The following is a 21,452-nucleotide window of genomic DNA, read 5'->3' on the forward strand; positions in this document are numbered from 1 at the left end:
GAAAATGTTTATACAGTATGTAGTGGGGGTCCCTGCTTCATCTCTTTCTCAGCTATAACGGGTCCTTGCTCCTTGGCCTGACAAACGTTATAGACCCCTGATGTAGACCCGGTTTTAAATACAAACCTTCTCTTATGGGGGTCCCTGCCACAAAATCTTGTTTTTTTTTTACCAAATCCATATTGATTTGAGGTTCCTTAACATGAAAATGCTTGAGAACCACTGTTCTACATTCTCTCTTTGCCTCCTGGCAGTTTCTCAGGTCTGCACAGGGATCATTCCGGGAGTCCCTCAACATGGCTTCACCATTTGAATTTGTGTGACTGCAATTGTTTAGTTCTAATCCAATACGCATCGATTGGATCGCTCTCGTTTCCAACCAGAACGCCTGCTGCTTATTTCAAACTTTAAATGAAAATCCCAGTCAGATCAATATCAGTGGTAAATGCAATAAAGTAGAGGTGTGTGGGTCTGTGCGTGCGTGTCTGTTTAGGAGGAATCTTTTGAAAAGCTATACCTGGTCACATTTTGGACAATATTGCCCTTAGTTGAGATCGGGTATGGTGAATATGAATAAAATAACAACGATATAGTGTACTATATAAGGAAAAAAACAGATTGTTAAAAAAATGTATGGGTTTTGGAAAATCATGCGCTGATTTTGTACAGAAGGTTATCTATCAAAATAAGCATCTGTTATAATGAAAGACAGGGCAAGCGTATGTGTGTGTGGGTGTGTTTGTGTGTGTGTGTGTGTGTGTGTGTGTGTGTGTGTGTGTGTGTGTGTGTGTGTGTGTGTGTGTGTGTGTGTGTGTGTGTGTGTGTGTGTGTGTGTGTGTGTGGGGGGGGGCTGTTAAGTGGAGGAGAAAATGTCACGTGTAGCCTTACTGTAAGTGTTCATGAAATGTCACCCTCCGCATTATTTCAATCCATTCACAATTGCAATAATTTATATAATAATTCGCGGATGAAATTGAAGCACTTAAATGCGTGGGTAAGATGTTATGTGTATTTCATGAAAGGTCATCCTGTACATTATGTGAATCCATTCCCTCTTCTCTTGTGGATTCAAATAAAGCATTTCAATTTTTGTGCATGTGTGTGCGTGTGTGCCAGCCTGGTAAACCCTCCCTCCGGAAATCTCATTTGTAATTTATTTCAGGAGTGAGTCTGGCATGATCACCCATTCAGAAATGTGGCTGTGGGCTGGAGTTGGGCGGGAGTAATGCCGTTGACTGACAACCCCTTCAGCCAATCAGCAGTGTTCCCATTCAGCCAGTGCATTTTTACCACCTCCAGACTAATGTGACGGAACGGGACTTTTGAGACGGCCATGCCCAAAATAGGTTGCCTTATTCGGATACATGCGTGTCACTGCCCGCCCCTGCCGGTTCTCTGAATTTTTATTTTTAAATAGGCTCTGTCATGATTAATTGACCACATATATGAAGTTAAACAACTCAATTATATCCAAACGATATCTTAGAAGTAAATTCCGTGCCTCAAAATAGACGTTTTTGAAGTTTAAAAGGGAGTAGAAAACATTGCCGTTCGTTTTTGATCGGCTGCACTCAGGCTGCACTCGGTTCCATTCGGGCTCACTCGAACTCGCCACCTGATTGGCCAACTTTCGCTGTCAATCACAGAACGATGAGCGACGACGCCGATAGACTCGTCCATTTGGTGAACGGGCTAGAAACGTCCAGACAAGCCCAGACTCCTTCCTGAAATCAAATGCAAATGAGATTTCCGGAGGGAGGGGGGTTTACCAGGCTACGCGTGTGTGTGTGTGTGTGTGTGTGTGTGTGTGTGTGTGTGTGTGTGTGTGTGTGTGTGTGTGTGTGTGTGTGTGTGTGTGTGTGTGTGTGTGTGTGTGTGTGTGTGTGTGTGTGTGTGTGTGTGTGTGTGTGTGCGTGCGTGCGTGCGTGCGTGCGTGCGTGCGTGTGCGCGCGTGTGTGACAGGGTCAAAGCAGGGGGGTGAAACCAAATTGTAACATTTTTTATTGATGATGAAAAACCTGTATTACGCACTTAAAAACATCATTCTCTTAACTATATTTCTGCACTGCATGTTTTATGGTTGACAATGTATTTCCCCCCGGTCCCCGAGCCACTTGACATTGGACTCCCCTATAGGCTGTGTGACATTGGCCTTGTGACAGCGGACGGCCAATGTCCCCAGGTCACGCTGGTGGCAGAGCGAATGAGGGCGGAGTAGGGTGTGGCCCACCTTATTCAAAAGTGAGCGCGAGCCACTTGGACAGCAGAGAGACAGGCATACAGGGCAGTGTGGAAGTGACAGCCAGAAGGGACGGTTGTGCACAGGAGGAGCAGACATACCACGGAGCAGAGGTGGGGAATACAGTGATCGCGGCACGTACCAAGCCACCAGCAGCGGACGGTGAGCAGACGGCGCAGTAGCAGCAGAGACGGGGAGGACAGACAGACGAACCAAGGAACGGAGGAGAGGTCCAGTGGCGATAACGTTGCGCGCTTCACACCCTCAAAGCCAGACGTACAGTCTGGCGGGCGAGTAAGTGTCCTTCTATGCAACGTTACCTTTATAAACCCACGGTCCTAAACCTCATATGTGAAATATACCTGAACAGATGAACTGGTTCTAGTTTCTATGATTGCAGGCAATACGCACGAAGACAAGAAGAGACAGTGATTCCTGGCCTAAACCCCCGCTCCAGTTAAACCCCATATAAGGACATTCCCACCTTTTGCATTGAACCGTGATGAGTATATGACATATAGCAATTGAATTGGCACTTGGCACTTTACTGCTTCAGTAATAGTTGGCACTTTAACGCTAAATTCATTATTTATTTGCTATAGTTTGCACAAGCCCTGTCTGTTTTTAGTGTTTGGTGATTGTCTGTATTCCTGTATTTTAGTTAGTTAGTGGGCGCATTAGGAGGTTGAGGTTTTAGAATTAGTGTTATATTTTGTTTATGCTTTTCAATATTTTATGGCTTATAGACGCCACTGTATTAGCTTAATAAAATAGATTACCTTTTTATACAAACCTGTTTCCGTCCAGCTTTCTCCAAGGGATATGTGTTGAAGTGTTGTTCTCATTTAAAAGTATTGTACTTACCTGGGTAAACTCGAACCTGTGAATAGCCTAAGAAAGAGTGTTACAGAGGACCCTACCTCTTAAATAAAAAGGTGGCGTAGTCTTGCAGTACCTAACAAACAGTATTATTCTCACAGTAATTACGCACCCCGCACTTTACCGTGCAACTGATATTTTATTGTTGTGAGTTTAATGTGTATTGTTATTTATTTATTATTGAGACAAAGTAAAGAGTGTCAGCATTCTAAAAAGAAGTGGCAAGTTACATGTGACAACCTGGCCACCGTCACATATTTGGCGTAGCGCGGCAGGACTGGGTAGAGAACAACACAAAATCCCTAAGAGAAACTGTATTGAAATTTTGCTGTTTTGCTGCTTTTTGTTTTGTTTTGTTTGGTTGAATCAAGAAAGTAATGATGATGATGCCAGTGTATCCAGGGGCACCGTGGCTACCTAAGTTTTCGGGCATAGAAGGTGAGGAGAAATACAGGGAATGGAGAGAACAGATTAAAGGATTATTGGGCACTCAGGATTTAACAGAGGAGAAAAAAGTTGCTTTTGTAGTACAGACCCTTACTGAGGAAGCTAAGCGACAAATTAGTGTAATTGACAAGGAAGATCGCAATACAGTGGCCAAAGTCTTTAAATGTTTAGACACGTTGTATAAAACATCTGTTTCTGCTTCCCAAGCTCGTGCCTTGTTCTATGGCTGTGCGCAACGCGCAGGCGAAAGTGTGCAGGCTTATATTTTGAGGCTTAGAGAGTTGTTCTGCGGGCTGCGGCGGCTCGACCCAGACACCGCTCCCTCCGATGCCATTCTGCGAGAGCAGTTACTTGTAGGACTGTCTGAAGGCCCTCTGGGTCAAGCCTTAAGAATATATGCCCGTCGAAACCCCACAGAAGACTTCGCCGCCCTAAAAAATGAGGCCTTCCTACTAGACACTGAACATAGAAGAGAAGGGACTGCTGAAATCTTGTGCCATGCTGTTAAACCTGTCTCTATCCCAACACCCTCACAGGAATCTGAATGGAGAGAGAAACTGAAACAGGAGATTATGGAAGACGTCAAATCGCAAATGCAGGGGTTTACGCAGGAGCTCATGAAAGAGATCAGACCGCTCCTTCGACCCAACACCACCGATACACGACCTCGCGGTTCGCCTCCATCTGAACGACGCCGGGAGCCGTACCAACGCAACGAGTGGGATGAGGGAGGTAGGCCGATCTGTAGGAGCTGTAGGCAGTCTGGGCACATTGCTCGCTTTTGTAAATCTGACCCCAATCATTTAAACTAGTACGCCCTGTCGCCGAGGTCCGGGAGACAGGGGTGCAGCGCGCACTCGCCAGATCAAGGGCTAATGAAGTGTTTATTGGGGACTGTCCGACTATTGGGATCACTATGGGAGGAGTCCACTTAAGGGGGTTACTGGATACTGGGTCACAAGTCACATTAATGCAGCAAAGCTTATTTGAGGAAAAATTCTCACACCTAACGTTGGGAAATGGGCCCCTTGTTTTTAAATTACGCGCCGCTAATGGTCTTGACTTACCGTACACTGGCTATGCCATATTGGACCTAGAGCTGGAGGGAATGAAGATCCCAGGGAGAGGAGTTGTAATCGTGAAAGATGAACATTGTACTCAACCGCTGATTATTGGGATGAATGTCGTGAACGCTGTATGGCATGCCCTCTTTAAATGGCCTGGGAGGCCTGTGTTTCCATGTCAGCAGGGAAGGACGCTGTGGAAGGACGCATTCGCCACCTGTAGGAGGGTGGAGGCAGTGACGAACGAAGATGGGTCCATCGGTTATGTGTGGCCGGTCGGCCGGCGGAAGATTCGAATCCCCGCGCAGAGTGAAGTGATGATCTGGGGCCGCGCTTGGAGAGGACCAAATGGAGCGGACTACGAGGCCTTGATGGAAGCCTTGCCGGATGGAAAAGATTTGGGAGTGGCCCGTGCCCTCGTCACGGTGCGCCACGGACGTGTTCCCATACGAGTGTGCAACCCACACGCATATAGTCTGGTCCTGGACCGCCACCAGAAGCTGGGGAGGCTGTACCCGGTGGAAGAAGCGGATGTCCGAGGCGGCAGGGACCTGAGCCTGTCCCTGGGGACCGACGGAGAGGTGGAAGTGGCCGTAATCAGTGTGGAAGATGATGGACCACTGAAGACCCTGCCCGAAGAGATGGAAGTGTTGACGGAGCGTGATGACCTGCCGGAGGCGCAGAAGAGAGAGTTACACGAGATGTTGTGTCGGTGGAAGAAGGTGTTCGCCATCCATGACGAGGATTTCGGACGGACGGACGTCGTGCAACACCAGATACCGACCGGAGACGCGGCACCCATACGAGAGCGACACCGGCCGTTGCCGCCCTCCATGTACCGGGAGATGAAGACCCTCCTGAATGAGATGCTGGAGAAGGGAGTCATCAAGGAGAGTTGCAGTCCGTGGGCGGCACCTATCGTACTGGTCAAGAAGAAAGATGGCAGCTGGAGGTTCTGCGTCGACTACAGGAAACTTAACGCCGTGACGCACAAGGACGCCTTCCCCCTACCCAGGATAGAAGAGACGCTCGCCAGCCTGACGAAGGCGCAATGGTTCTCCACGTTAGACCTGGCCAGCGGGTATTGGCAAGTAGGAATGGATCCCCGGGACCGGGAGAAGACCGCCTTTACGACCCCGCTGGGCCTGTTCGAGTTTCAACGCATGCCGTTCGGGCTTTGTAATGCGCCCGCGACGTTCCAGAGGCTGATGCAGCAGTGTCTGAGTGGTCAGGTGACAGAATCCTTGCTGGTATATCTTGATGACATTATAGTATATTCACCTGACTTCTCCTCTCATCTACAGCACCTCGAGCTCGTCTTCCAACGCCTGTGGAGACATGGACTGAAGCTGCGGTTAGACAAATGCAAACTTCTGCGGAGGGAAGTGCAATTTCTGGGCCATGTCGTGGACAAAGAGGGAGTGCGGCCCGATCCGGAGAAAGTGGTGGCAGTGCGGGACTGGACACCACCCTCAACGGTCCGCGAGGTCCGCGCGTTTCTAGGTCTAGCGGGTTACTATAGGCGTTTCGTGTCCTCTTTTGCTGCTATAGCACGACCCTTAAACAACTTATTGATAGGAATCCCAAATGACGTAAAATCCCACCAGTGTAAAGTCGAGTGGACTTCGGAGTGCCAGCGGGCGTTTGATGCGTTAAAGAGTGCCCTCACACAAGCCCCGGTGTTAGCGTATGCGGATTATACACAGCCTTTTGTGGTTTACACTGATGCGAGTGGCCGTGGGTTGGGAGCGGTTCTAGCCCAGGTCCAAGACGGTCACGAACGTGTAATAGCTTATGCAAGCCGCAGTCTCCACCCGACCGAGCAGAATGACGCAAATTATAGCTCGTTCAAATTGGAGCTTTTGGCCCTTAAATGGGCCGTGACCGAGAAGTTTAAAGATTATCTCACTGGCGCTCGATTCACAATATTCACGGACAATAACCCTGTTGCGCATCTCCAAACGGCTAGATTGGGAGCTGTGGAACAACGGTGGGCTGCTCAACTTGCGTCGTTTACTTTCGACATCAAGTATCGACCGGGCAAAAACAACGCCAACGCTGATGCCCTATCGCGGTTCCCAGTGCAGCCTGTAGATGTGGCGGCTGTACAATCGACGCCAGCAGCCCGGGAGGATGAGTGGAGAGAGACGCAGGATCGGGATCCAGATGTGCAGGTGGTGAAGAGGTGCGTGGAACGGGGGAGAGCCCCTAATATGGTGGAGAGGAAGAATTGGACTCGGGGAGCGCGGCAACTGTTACGCCAGTGGAACAAACTGATTATACGAAATCATGTGTTATATAGGAAGGTGACCGATCCTTATACCAAAGAACAATACTCACAGATCATTTGTCCAGGTTCACGCAGAGAGGAGGTATGGAGAGGAATCCACACGGCCGCGGCGCATGCTGGGTTGGAGAGGACCTTGGCCCAGCTGCGACGTCGGTTCTATTGGCCAGGCATGGAGGGAGCGGTGCGTCAGTTACAACAGGGTTGTGTCGCCTGCAGCCTGCAGAGGAACAGGTCAGAGCCTCGGGCCCCCTTACAACCCTTTGAAGTCTCATATCCACTAGAAGTAATAGCCATTGATTTCCTCACATTAGGTAGGCCTGCTGATGCGTGGCAAAACATTCTGGTAGCTACTGACTTATTCACCGGTTATAGTTGGGCTATTGCCACCCGAGACCAGACTGCGCACACCACTGTCCGTGCGTTATGGACGCATATTATCCAGCCGTTCGGCTGTCCGGCCCGGTTCCACTCAGATCGAGGCCCCAACTTCGAGTCCGAGTTAATGCACCATTTATGTCAGACTTATGGTATTGCAAAAAGTCGCACCACTCCGTACCACCCGGCTGGGAACGGTGGAGTGGAACGATTTAATCAGACATTACTGAACATGTTGCGATCGCTAGACACTGATAAACAAGGAAGATGGAATGAGCACTTACCCGAGTTAGTTCATGCTTATAACAACACGATCCATAGTGCTACGGGTTATGCCCCCGCCTACTTAATGTTTGGCCGACATTTGAGGCGCCCTATAGATGTCCAGTTAGGAGTGCAGTCAGCGCAAGAGCGCATGGGAGTGGGTGGCTGGGTACAGGACCACCAACAGAGAATGGCGACAGCTTATAGGACCGCAGGGGAGAGGATGGGAGAAACGGCCAAGAGGAGAAAGCAGGTTTATGACCGTAGGGCCGGTATTACACCCCTATTACCAGGAGAGAGAGTGTGGATTCGAAATAGGAAGAGAGATGGCCAGGGGAAATTGAGTACGTGGTGGGACCCCGAGCCTTACGCAGTGATGGAACAGGTGGGAGCTACGGGGTTGGTGTACCGAGTCAGACCCGAGAAGGGGGGGCGAGAAAAGACCATACATAGAAATGCGTTGAAAGTGTGTGTAGCCCCCAGGTCGCCCCACGAGGACCCCCCAGCTGTAGTGCAGCCCGAGCAGGTAGAAGCAACAACGCCGCAGTATTATGGGTTTCTCTCCGTCCCGAGAGCACCAGATGAGCCACGGCGCTCGGGAAGAGCAAATATAGGCCAGCCACCCCAGAGGTATGGACATGATTAGGGACAGTTGCAGGGACTGGCAACGGAAAAGTGGGGGGGGATGTGACAGGGTCAAAGCAGGGGGGTGAAACCAAATTGTAACATTTTTTATTGATGATGAAAAACCTGTATTACGCACTTAAAAACATCATTCTCTTAACTATATTTCTGCACTGCATGTTTTATGGTTGACAATGTATTTCCCCCCGGTCCCCGAGCCACTTGACATTGGACTCCCCTATAGGCTGTGTGACATTGGCCTTGTGACAGCGGACGGCCAATGTCCCCAGGTCACGCTGGTGGCAGAGCGAATGAGGGCGGAGTAGGGTGTGGCCCACCTTATTCAAAAGTGAGCGCGAGCCACTTGGACAGCAGAGAGACAGGCATACAGGGCAGTGTGGAAGTGACAGCCAGAAGGGACGGTTGTGCACAGGAGGAGCAGACATACCACGGAGCAGAGGTGGGGAATACAGTGATCGCGGCACGTACCAAGCCACCAGCAGCGGACGGTGAGCAGACGGCGCAGTAGCAGCAGAGACGGGGAGGACAGACAGACGAACCAAGGAACGGAGGAGAGGTCCAGTGGCGATAACGTTGCGCGCTTCACACCCTCAAAGCCAGACGTACAGTCTGGCGGGCGAGTAAGTGTCCTTCTATGCAACGTTACCTTTATAAACCCACGGTCCTAAACCTCATATGTGAAATATACCTGAACAGATGAACTGGTTCTAGTTTCTATGATTGCAGGCAATACGCACGAAGACAAGAAGAGACAGTGATTCCTGGCCTAAACCCCCGCTCCAGTTAAACCCCATATAAGGACATTCCCACCTTTTGCATTGAACCGTGATGAGTATATGACATATAGCAATTGAATTGGCACTTGGCACTTTACTGCTTCAGTAATAGTTGGCACTTTAACGCTAAATTCATTATTTATTTGCTATAGTTTGCACAAGCCCTGTCTGTTTTTAGTGTTTGGTGATTGTCTGTATTCCTGTATTTTAGTTAGTTAGTGGGCGCATTAGGAGGTTGAGGTTTTAGAATTAGTGTTATATTTTGTTTATGCTTTTCAATATTTTATGGCTTATAGACGCCACTGTATTAGCTTAATAAAATAGATTACCTTTTTATACAAACCTGTTTCCGTCCAGCTTTCTCCAAGGGATATGTGTTGAAGTGTTGTTCTCATTTAAAAGTATTGTACTTACCTGGGTAAACTCGAACCTGTGAATAGCCTAAGAAAGAGTGTTACAGAGGACCCTACCTCTTAAATAAAAAGGTGGCGTAGTCTTGCAGTACCTAACAAACAGTATTATTCTCACAGTAATTACGCACCCCGCACTTTACCGTGCAACTGATATTTTATTGTTGTGAGTTTAATGTGTATTGTTATTTATTTATTATTGAGACAAAGTAAAGAGTGTCAGCATTCTAAAAAGAAGTGGCAAGTTACATGTGACAACCTGGCCACCGTCACACGTGCGTGCGTGTGCGTGTGCGCAGTGGTGGAAAAAGTACTCACATGTTTTACTTTAGTGAAAGTATCAATACTGCAATGTAGAAACACTGTTACAACTAAAAGTCCGGTGAGTAAAAGTACAAAAGTATTGGTATCAAAATATACTTAAAGTACATAAGTAAAAGTACTCATTATGCAGAAGGTCCAATTTCACAAGTTTTTTTTATAAAAGCTCACAATGCGTTGCATCGTGACACATTATGAGCTTGTAGATCGCCGAAATGTATCTAGGGCTGCAGTGGGTAATGTATGTTTTGTAATAATAACCAAAATCTACAAAGTAACTAGTAACTAAAGTTTTCACAAAATTGTAGTGGAGTAAAAAGTACAATATCTGCCTCTGAGATGTAGTGGAGTAGAAGTAAAAGTACTCCAGTAAAGTCAAAAATACCTCAACATTTTATTTAAATATAGTACTTGTACTGTACTTGTCTTAGGTACTTTACACCACTGTGTGTGTGTGTGTGTGTGTGTGTGTGTGTGTGTGTGTGTGTGTGTGTGTGTGTGTGTGTGTGTGTGTGTGTGTGTGTGTGTGTGTGTGCGTGCGTGCGTGCGTGCGTGCGTGCGTGCGTGCGTGCGTGCGTGCGTGCGTGCGTGCGTGCGTGCGTGCGTGCGTGCCTCTATTATCTAACTCTGTCTGCTTGCCTTTGTGTGTGTCTATTTAAGCCTACGTGTGTTCACATGATGAGTCAACAGTGTCTAATTAGACAGAGGAGTTAATTATGGGTGAACAGGGAACATTTCTGTCCTGAGGGCAGCGAGAGACACAAGCTTCCTCCTTATTCACTGGCCCAGAGAGAGAGAGAGAGACACACACACACACACACACACACACACACACACACACACACACACATGCCTTCCTACGCATCCATGCATATACAGTCCACACATTCATAGGAATACAATAAAGCACACGCGCCAACAAAGGTTTACACAACTAAAAATATATTGTATGTGTAGTGGGTCGAGCTTTCACCGGTTGCCCCTGGTTACGCGCTCTTGGTGGCGGTGAAACCTTGCCTCACTCCCTCCTGTGTGCGGACACCTTTGGCACCCCCGGCTACTGGTACAGTATGGTCAATTTAATCCGTTTTGATACATTTGTAGTAAAGTAATTTTAAATAGCCCTTTTGTATTAAATAAATATATTTCTACCCGTGACCTTCTTTTCCAGTTTGAAGTCTTTGCCTGCCTTGAATTATGAATAAAATAATTATCTTTTTGAACTGGAAACACGTGTCTCTGCTCCTCCTTATAATCAACCTGTGGTAGGGTATTCAATGTACATTGTGCAGTATAAGGCATTCTCTGGGTGAAACTCCCAGCGTAGTCTGGTATTCTGTTTCGGCCCTGGTTACATATGCACACAAGTAGACAAACACGCACGCATACAGTCAGATAAATAACTGTAACTGAATATTACACATTCATGCACATGCAGCACACACACACGCGCACGCACGCACGCACGCACGCACGCACGCACGCACGCACGCACGCACGCACGCACGCACGCACGCACACACACACACACACACACACACACACACACACACACACACACCCATGGAGTTGATGTCATCTTGACTCAAACAAGGGAAGTGGCATGTTCAACTCAAAAGCCCTCAACTCAAAAGAGTATGATGGGCGTTGACCCTAAAATTGCAAATGAATCCGTCATGCAGCAGCACTCAGTGTGAAGTTGAAGTTTGAAGTCTCACAAAAGATAATGAAATCCTTCTACTCGGCTGCTATACACAGAGCGTTCTGACAGGGGGCTATTACCGTTTGATATGAGAATAGCTCCTCCTGGGACCATGCAGTGGTCCCTGCAGAGGGGTGGTGCGCTTGGATGATCGCACCATGGGGACCTCACTCCCCTCTCCGCAGGACTTATGTTCCAGGATGGGTGTGAGTAGAGCTAAAAGGATTTTGAAAGAGCCAGCATCACCCCAGTAATGGACTGTTTGTAATGCTGCGTTCAGGCAAATGCCTGCGCTTTCACAAGTACATTTACTCAAGTACTGTACTTAAGTTCAATCTTGACATATTTTTACTTTACTTGAGTATTTCCAGTTTTCAGTACTTTTACTTCTACTTCACTACATCTCAGAGGAAAATATAGTACTTTTACTCCACTACAATTATTTGACAACTTTAGTTACTAGTTACTTTTCAGAAACATACATGAACCACTTTAGCCCTATTTTATACCTAGGCTATTTGAAAATAGCAGATCTACAAGCTCACAACCGCGTCGCGCGTTGTGAGCTTGTTCATCTGCTATTTTCAAACATTTTAGTACTTTTACTTTTGGTACTTTAAGTACATTTTGATACCAATACTTTTGTACTTTTACTCAAGTAAATATTTAATTACGGACTTTTACTTGTAACGGAGTACTTCCACATTGCAGTATTGATACTTTTACTTAAGTAAAACATTTGAGTACTTTTTCCACCACTGGTTATGGAGATATTTAACTTTAAGCGCCCCATGTATTGTCGATGCGGCAATGGACATTTAAAGGCAGGCTTACAACTACATACTTACGCCAGATGTGAGGTTGAAGACCAGGGCCAGTTGTACTGTAGGGTAGGGGTCTTCAACAGGGGGACCGGGACCCCTAGGGGGTCCTCAGAGTTACTAGAGGGGGGCCGACAAATCTTTGTGTGATATGATTTTTTACATTAACCACTAGCATCCCTTTTCTGAGGAGAACTTTGGCCAAAAATAGCAACGCTATTAGCAGCGCTGCAAGGCGTTTTGAGCTTGTAGATCTGCTATTTTTGGCAAAGAGGTATAGGTGTACTGTAGAGGGGGAAAAAAGAGCAGACTAAGTTAAAAATAATAATAATAATAATTTGCAACACAATTTTATACAATATCGAGGGGGTCCCTGCTTCATTTCTCTCTCAGCAAGGGGGTCCTTGGCCTGAAAACATTGAGGCCCCCCTTCTGTAGGGGTTGAGAGAGCATGCTAGGCCAGCAGACCAGCAGCATGGAGGAGGTTGAAACAGTTCAGCCTGGAGATGACCGACCTATAGGCCTGGATAAGGAGCTGCCTGCTGGGCAGACTCCTAGTTGAGGAAGGGTCTGATCCTCCTCATGTTACACATTGTAAACCTACAGGGCCATGTGTGACAGCTGTCTGTCCAGGACCACACCCAGCAGGGCATGACGACTAAACTGGGGAGGAAAAATAACTACAGTGACTATCTACAAACACCAGTACACCCCAGATAGGATTAGCAGCATCCTCCAAAGCAAAGCATCAAAGGACCGCCTCAGCCTCATCATGTTGTGTACATCACTGTTCCCATCTACTCCTCTTCCTTATCCTCAGTTAGTTCCATGTTTGATCACCCCGACCGCCGGCCTTTGCTTTCTCTCTTCTTCTTCTTCTTCTGAGCTCGGCTGGCATTTCCTCCCACTGTCCTGCAGCATGCTTGGAGCATCTGGAAGTGGTTGTGTTTGTGTGTGTGTGTGTGTGTGTGTGTGTGTGTGTGTGTGTGTGTGTGTGTGTGTGTGTGTGTGTGTGTGTGTGTGGGGGGGGGGGGGGGGGGGGTTGGAGGGGGTTGAGGAGCAAATAGCAAAGAGAAAATGACACCAAATCCAAAGGTGAGGAAATGAAAAGGTGGAGAATTTAAATGACAGGGGCCCAGTGACTCACCGAGTAAAATAGTGCATTCCAAATAAATAAGGTCTAGAGTTGACCCCCGTTTGAATCAATCCCAAGGCACTTTAGTTAATGTCTCTCATCACGCGTGCGTGCATGCGAGGAGGAGACTGAGACAGACAGATATCTGACATTTATAGGCAACGCTGGCTCATAAAGCATCTGAATATGAATGTGTCGTTCTGCTTTGCTTTCCTCTTTCTTCCATTCATTTTTGTCTTCTCCGTCCCCTCAACTCACCGCTGTCCTATGATGTCATAATGATGGTTAACCCCTGTAAAACGATGGCCCTCGCTGTAATAAAAATTACTTCAACAGCCCTCAGTTGCATGTGTGTTGTCTCCTACTGTAATTATATGCCTCTGATTGTCCTTCCTACATATTTGTGAAACATAAATGATTCCCCTTCATTGTCCTGAAGCCGACCCTCTTGTATCCTAATTGTTTACTCCATGTAGCGTGTAGTTATTATCTGCATGAACAGACCTGTTAATGTCCACATGGTTGCCAGCCAACATCAGTGGTTTTACATGAAACACGTTAACCTACTCTAATCCCTTCATCTCCAGACCATGCACTCACTAACAGAAATGTCAAAATACCCAAAGTGTAAATCTTTTTAAAATGATGCAAACTTGTAGTATTGTTAAATATAACATAGGCCTACATACATTACATAAGAGATTGATGAATTAGTCCCGAAGTTCCCCCACTTTAAATAACTACTGTACATCATCCGAGACAATCTTAGACTTATTCTTTTTAATTTTGAAAATACGTTATTGTTTTAACGTATTTATTTATTTGAACAAATACATAACCTTTGTCGAGTGATACATTCCCGTGCGTGACATAGTATAAATTCTGCCTCCTGTCAGAAGTCATCTTCTGCTTGTCCTTTCACGTCCTCACAGGCCTGATGGCGTCCGTCCCGGCTTCCTTCACGCTCTCAGACCTGTTTCCTGGCTTCCTTCACGCTCTCAGACCTGTTTCCTGGCTTCCTTCATGCTCTCGGACCCATTTTCTGGCTTCCTTCACGTCCTCAGACCTGTGTCTCCTCAGGCGAGATGGTGTCCAGCCATGCAGGCATCTCCCTGCTGCACCTGGGAGACAGCACAGACCACGGCTGCGAGCCAAACTCACACACACCCACGCACCCACGCACCCACGCACACAAACACGTACACGCACGCACGCACGCACACACACACGCACACAATAACCTACTAACACACTATGCACCTAGCCACCTGACTCGTATATTTGAAAACTAGAGCGTAAACAACCACCTACGTATCTCTGTACTCTCAGTTTATTGACAAAACAGTCAAATGTGTCTATATATGTACTGTAGGTACAGGTTTATATACTCATTTAACTGTCGCACTGAAACTATAGTGGCCACAGTAGTGCTGTATGTGGACATGAAATGTCCTGTGTTCTGGCTTTAGTTGGGTCCAAACTTCCTTCCCCTCTCTCTTTAAGTTCCACCAAGGTACAGTTATTGAAAATGAACTGGACTGTTGGGATACAAAACCACTTTAACAGTAAAAACACAGAGAGAGAGAGATATGTATATTTAAATAAATATACATTTAATTAGACTGTAATTATACAAGCATGGCTCTAATTGTTAGAGTTATTCTTGTCTGTGTGTGGAGGAGATGAGTCTTGTTTCCATGGTGTGAAGAAACTCTCTCCCTGGACAAGACCTTCATCCATCGCAGGGGTTTAACCGTGATCCACCTCTTTCATTAAAGGACGACTTCACCGATTTTCAACCTATCTTCATATAATTGGTCCTCACTAATACTCATGATAAAATGGTACGATTTTTTTCTACTTGGTCTGTCTCATAGGAGGGCTGTGGACAGTCCAGAAACGCGTCTACCAGTGACATCATCGTTAGGGATGATTTTTTTTTCCAACAAGATTTCACATTTTGTATTTCGATTTTTATTAACACGAGAACAATGGCTTCTTTTATTGCATTGCAACTTTCCAGGAATAGAAAGCCTGCAGTTTCTATTAGCTTGGATTCCCCATTGATGATGTCACTGGTAGACGGGACTATGAACTGTCCACAGCCCTCCTCTGAGACACAGACCAAGTAGACATTTTTTTTTACCATTTTATCATGAGTATTAGTGAGGACCAATTATATGAAGATAGGTTGAAAATCGTTGAAGTCGTCCTTTAAGTGTCACATCCTTAATGCTGTTCAGCATAATAATCATATTCAAAAGGGGGAAATGTACGCATTTGGCAATTACAGCATAAACACACTGAATGATGCGACTCTCCCGTGTTTATTCTGGAGAGAGCAACTGCCGGAACAGCAATGGAACAGCATTGGTTTAAAAAGAACCCTTCCATACGGTGTGATATTACATCTGACTGGACAAACACAATGTTGGCAAAACAACCCGTGTGCATTGCAAAAATGGAGGTCTCCTCCTCCTCCTCCGCATAATGTTGATCTTTTTTGGAATACTGAGAGGAGAGGGGGTGTAAACCGTGTCAACAACGGAGGTCTCCTCGTCTTCCTCCGCACAACGTTTATCTTTTTAGAGAGGATATTGATATTGTTTGTGGGGGGTGGCGGTGGGGAGTAAGGCAGGCCAGCCAACACTCTGCAGTGTTTTATCAGCAATATGATTCAGCAGGAACAAATAGTGTGTGTCAGTGTCCTGGACTGGTCGGGGGGGGGGGGAGTTTGGTGACGATGCTTTCTACAGACATACCTGTTGGGGCATAGCAGTGGCTGCCTTTTTGTGGTGCCACAGATGGTGGTGACACAAACCTATACATTTTCCCACATGGTGATTTCCAAAAATATTATGATTTTAAGCCTGGAAGCAAACCATCCAGGCTCCTAGTGAATCATGACCAGAAAACATTTGAAAACCGCAAAAAAGTATAGTATAGAATTATTAATATAATTCAATATTCAAATATGTTTTGACACAGAATCAAATGTTTTATGGCTATGATTCACCAGGAGCCTGCATAGCTTGGTTCTAGGCTTAAAATAATTGATATGAATATTTTCTGAAATGTCTATGGGAAAACAATAATGGGTTTTCTATCCATGCCACTACAAAATGGCCACCACTGCTATGCTCTATAGCAGGGGTGTGGCGGGGAGGAATGCAGCCGCTCTCTACTCCTCCAGACGAGAGACGCAACTGATATATACTTCTCCATACAACAGCGTTTTACCGGATTTGTGATGCTGTTGAAAAAGCGTTCTCTCCAGGTAGAGTTGAATGAACGGGGCCTTCATCGACAAGCTTTCTTTTCTTGGAAAGCATCTTGAACCACAGCAGTCTTCTCCACTGCTGAGTCTTCTCAGCAGTGGCGTGATATCTCTGTCTCCTCAGCTTTCAGGTGAATGAAATGGTGATGACTTGTTGCCTGACGCTCTATTCATTCATGCTATGTTTGACGACGTAAGAGAGGCCATGGTGATGGTCCTCTGTATGCTAATGACCATGGCCGTGGCTTCACGGCTCGGCCATTGTTCTCACAGAACTTTGTTTCTCTCTCGTTTCTTTCCCATTAAAAGGTAGTATTAAATGGCGTTTTGTAAAATCACATCACCAGTTTGACACCCCTGCTCTATAGAAACCTGACCTTAAAAATCATTGTTTCCCACTACTTACGCTGTGTGAATGCACAGCATGGCTTTCTACTGAAACAGACTGAAAAGCATGGCTTGAATTATGCTATTAATGTCACTGACTCACTCTCCTCTTCTACTCTGCAACCTCCGGTGTGTCTCACTCACACCAATCTGGGAACCCATCGGCAAAACATAAAATAAAAAAGAGATTAGTCTCACACTAATATGTGAGCGATTAGAGACACGTTAATGAATGTTCAGCTGATCATCTAAAAATACTTCCACTCTCTTGCTGTGTGGTTAATGCAAGTTTCAAGAAAGAGCATCAGAAATGTATTGCTGCAGCATTTTAGTATGCATATTTTTGCAAGAATGTGGGTCTTCTCTCATTCAGATGAGAGATGCAGTTGTATCTTAACATAGAAACCGGAGCCCTGCTCTCCTAAGAACACTGTGACCATTATTTATCACCTTTCATATGTGTACCGTACCACTGCCCCTGACAGCCAGCTCCATTTGGAAGATATGTTGATGTCTCTTGTAGATGCTTCATTTCCCCTGGTTGGTGTTTTGGATGCTAGGTCGGCAGATCACACGCACGCACGCACGCACGCACGCACGCACGCACGCACGCACGCACGCACACACACACACACACACACACACACACACACACACACACACACACACACACACACACACACACACACACACACGCACACACACACACACACACACACCTGCTGCGTGCTTAGCTATATTTCACCAGTAATTGGTTTCATTTAGAGGACAACGACTGTTGGTGCTGGATAAACATTATCCTCTATATCCCAGTCTGCCTGCTAGCTGCCAAACCTAGTTTTGCCACATTAACTGGTTGCTTATTGCCGTGTATTTTAGTAGCATATTGACTCTTTATTAGTCATTATAAAGCAGTTAAAGTGACACCTTGAAAAGAATGGAGATGCACAGGTTCTAGTGTCACTCAAGGTGTAACCCATGGGGTCTGTTGTTAACCATATGAACCCTAGTGTCCCTATTCTGGGCATGTCATAATAGGCAAAAATAGGCAGGCGGATCTCTGACATCACGCTCATGTCACCATGACTCAGCCATAACATAAAAGGAGTTCCTAGCTACGCCCAAATATGGAGTGTGTTGTCTAACCGCAATGTGTCATCATGGCATCAACAAACAAATCAGTCAGCTCCATATACAGTATGGGCACAAAAAGGGGAATATACTGATGACATCAGGGATCTCCATATATGGGCATAAAAGGGACACGGACTGACAGATACAGATATCTCCATATGGGCATAAAAGGGACAAGGACTGCCAGATACAGAGCTCTCCATATATGGGCATATCAGCATGCCCATATATGGGCATATACTGATGACATCAGGGATCTCCATATGAGCATAAAAGGGACAAGGACTGACAGATACAGAGCTCTCCATATATGGGCATATCAGTCAGATTGGCGGTGTGAGGTAGGTGTGAGGGCCGCATGGTGGCCAGAACCTGTGAGCTCCAGATCCCAGTATGCTAAATGCTTCAAAATTGGTAGATGGTCTTACGGGACAGGCTGTAATTGCTGAAGGCTCCAAACTGGTGGTGGGTGGTCCCACAAACTTCTAATTTAATCCAAAATGCCCACTTCCAGTTTTCCTTCCTACTTCCGGTTTGTCGGGTTGCCTTGAAACTTCACCCACAGCAGTGTTATAGGCAGCTCGCCAGCAGTGTTGTTGCAGTGTTTAACACTTCAAATGGCCATACTTCGGTGACCATTGCTCTTATCAGCGCAACAACCTAAAAATCTAGTTGTGAAAATGGCCGATATACAAGCTCAAAAAGCCTTGCACTGGGTGTCCATGCAGCGCTCAGGGCGCTTCAAGCTAACAATATTTCAACTTTTTGGAAAGGACTGACATTACATTCATCAATGTCACGTCCTCCTGGCTGTGTCTGACAACCCCGTCATTTACGACTTGACATTGACATATTACCACCACAACCATGAGAAGTCCATGTTTATACTGTTGTTTCAGCTATAGACTATATTTGTGCTAATAATGCAGATGATTGAGCAAAACAACGGTTGATAGGTTTGAATGTTGTGGGTGTTGTGGACACAATACACAGGATATAGTCTCTTTCGGGTGGAAACCTCATATGTCCAAAACTGTTACTTTTCAGGATTCAAATTAAAATGATCAAAAGTAGCAGATCCACAAGCTCACGATTATAAAACACTTTCTGTGGACACAGCCTCAAGATGCTGTGTCAATCAATCAATCAATCAATCAATCAATCAATGTATTGTGTAATTAAGTATGTGGCTCATCGTGCTTCTTGGCTCGCTGTCCAGATGTATCACCTTTCTTAGCTGAATGGGCAGAGAGGCTTTCTGGGAAACAGAAGGTGTCCCTGAGCAAGACACGTTCCCCTAACTGCACCACCACGAGCACTCATCATAACCATCTGAGCACTGAGCAGCCATCACCTGGGTGAAACTGAAACCGAATTTCCCCAGTGGGATTAAAAAAGATCTCCCTTTCCCTTTATTGTGTCCCGGTAAAGAGATCACCGTCAACATACACGTCCACAGAGAATACCCTGAAGGGGAAAAAGAAAAAAAGAGGAGTGACAGAGAAAAGGAGAGAGCAAGCATAAGAAAGAGAGTTGGGGAGGGGCCAGGGGATGCTTAGATGGAGGAAGAAAGAGGGGTCCATGCACTCTTCCATTCAGTTGATCTCTGATCTTCCCATCCTGAAGATGTTCTCCGGTCAACAGCAGCTCTCTGGCACCACACTGACACCTGCTGGCCAGGCTGGGAACCAATACGGCAACATCATTATTGAATAATAATAAAACAACAGAGTTTAAAATATAACTATAACAGTATATTTGATCTGCCTCATTAAACATTATTAGAAGACAATAATTAGGTGAGAAGACAAATAGATAGATAGATAGATAGATAGATAGATAGATAGATAGATAGGTTGATTGTTTGTTTGATTGATTGATTGATTGATTGATTGGTTGGTTGGTTGGTTGGTTGGTTGATTGATTGATTGATTGATTGATTGATTGATTGATTGATTGATTGATTGATTGATTGATTGATTGATTGATTGATTGATTGATTGATTGATTGCATACTTTATTAACAAGTTTGTTAACAGTACAGGTAGTACAATCAAAGGTTATGCTAAAAGCCTTGCATTGGGGGCTTGTTTCCATTGTGGTCCATTGTACCCAATTCCTCAGTAATACATATAATACAATACAAGACATATCGGCAGAAAACTTAGTAGCATCGAAAATGTACAGAGAAAAGAAGGGTGGGGGCGGGTGAGGGGGGGCAGAGGACGCTACTACCAAGGTGTTCAAGGAGTTAAAGGAGCTACACCATGAATTTAAAAAATAATAATAATATTTGATATCATATTGTTTATGTCCCTCAAATGTTTTTCAAAAGGTTTGAGCCTAAATCAAGCCTCAGATATACTCATTCCAACTAACTTCTCTCTGGCTTATAAAGCACTTTCACCTGCAATACCACATTGTCCTGTTTGGCACGGGGCGCTATTGAGCCAGTTTGTATGCATGTCATGTCCTGGTTCTGTGTGGAAAAAGTAAAAAAAAAAAATAAGAAAAAAATTATAAAAAAATAAAAATGATTTTTTTTTTTTTTTTTTTGGATTTTTTTTTTTTGGTTAGAACTGAAAAACGGGAGGAATTGTTCCCAGACGTGACGTAGGGTGGGGGAACAAATCTGACGGACTGTTTTCAGACCAATTTACATGAAAACCACAGATAGCCTATGAAAGCCTGCATGCTCGAAGACGGGTATTTGTTGGAACAGAAGAGAGGTGGGGGAGACCAAAAACACACAAAAATGAAGAAAAAGTTAAAATTCATGGTGTAGACCCTTTAAAATATACTCAATTGTTTATTAAGGTCAGCCATTCTTTTAGGTTAGTTTTGAGTTTGGACAGGGAGTCGACATCTTTAATGGGTTTTTGTATGACATTCCACATTTGACATGCCAGGTCAGGTACGTTATATTGGCCTCCTGGTGGCGCTATAATAGGCCAATGTGAAAAGGGTGCCATTCATTCTTAGGTCGTTCATGGCAATCGGACACTGCATTCATGATTTGAGGCATTTTGTTCCAAAAATGTGGGTAGCACTTTACAATAATGACCCGTTATAAAGCATTTATAAACGTTTATAAGTAGTTTGTAGACTATTAACAAATCATTACAACCTGTTTGTTGACATTTGTAAATGATTACTAAAACCTTTATAACTACAGTTACAAATCATTTGTAAAGTATTAGTAAGTAGTGAACTATTCATGAATAAGCCATTTATATACATCTGTAAAAGATTATTAAATCATTTGTAACGACCCATTCTAAAGCAT

Source organism: Gymnoscopelus microlampas (assembly GCF_963454915.1).
Source record: "Gymnoscopelus microlampas genome assembly, chromosome: 8".
Taxonomy (NCBI): Eukaryota; Metazoa; Chordata; class Actinopteri; order Myctophiformes; family Myctophidae; genus Gymnoscopelus; species Gymnoscopelus microlampas.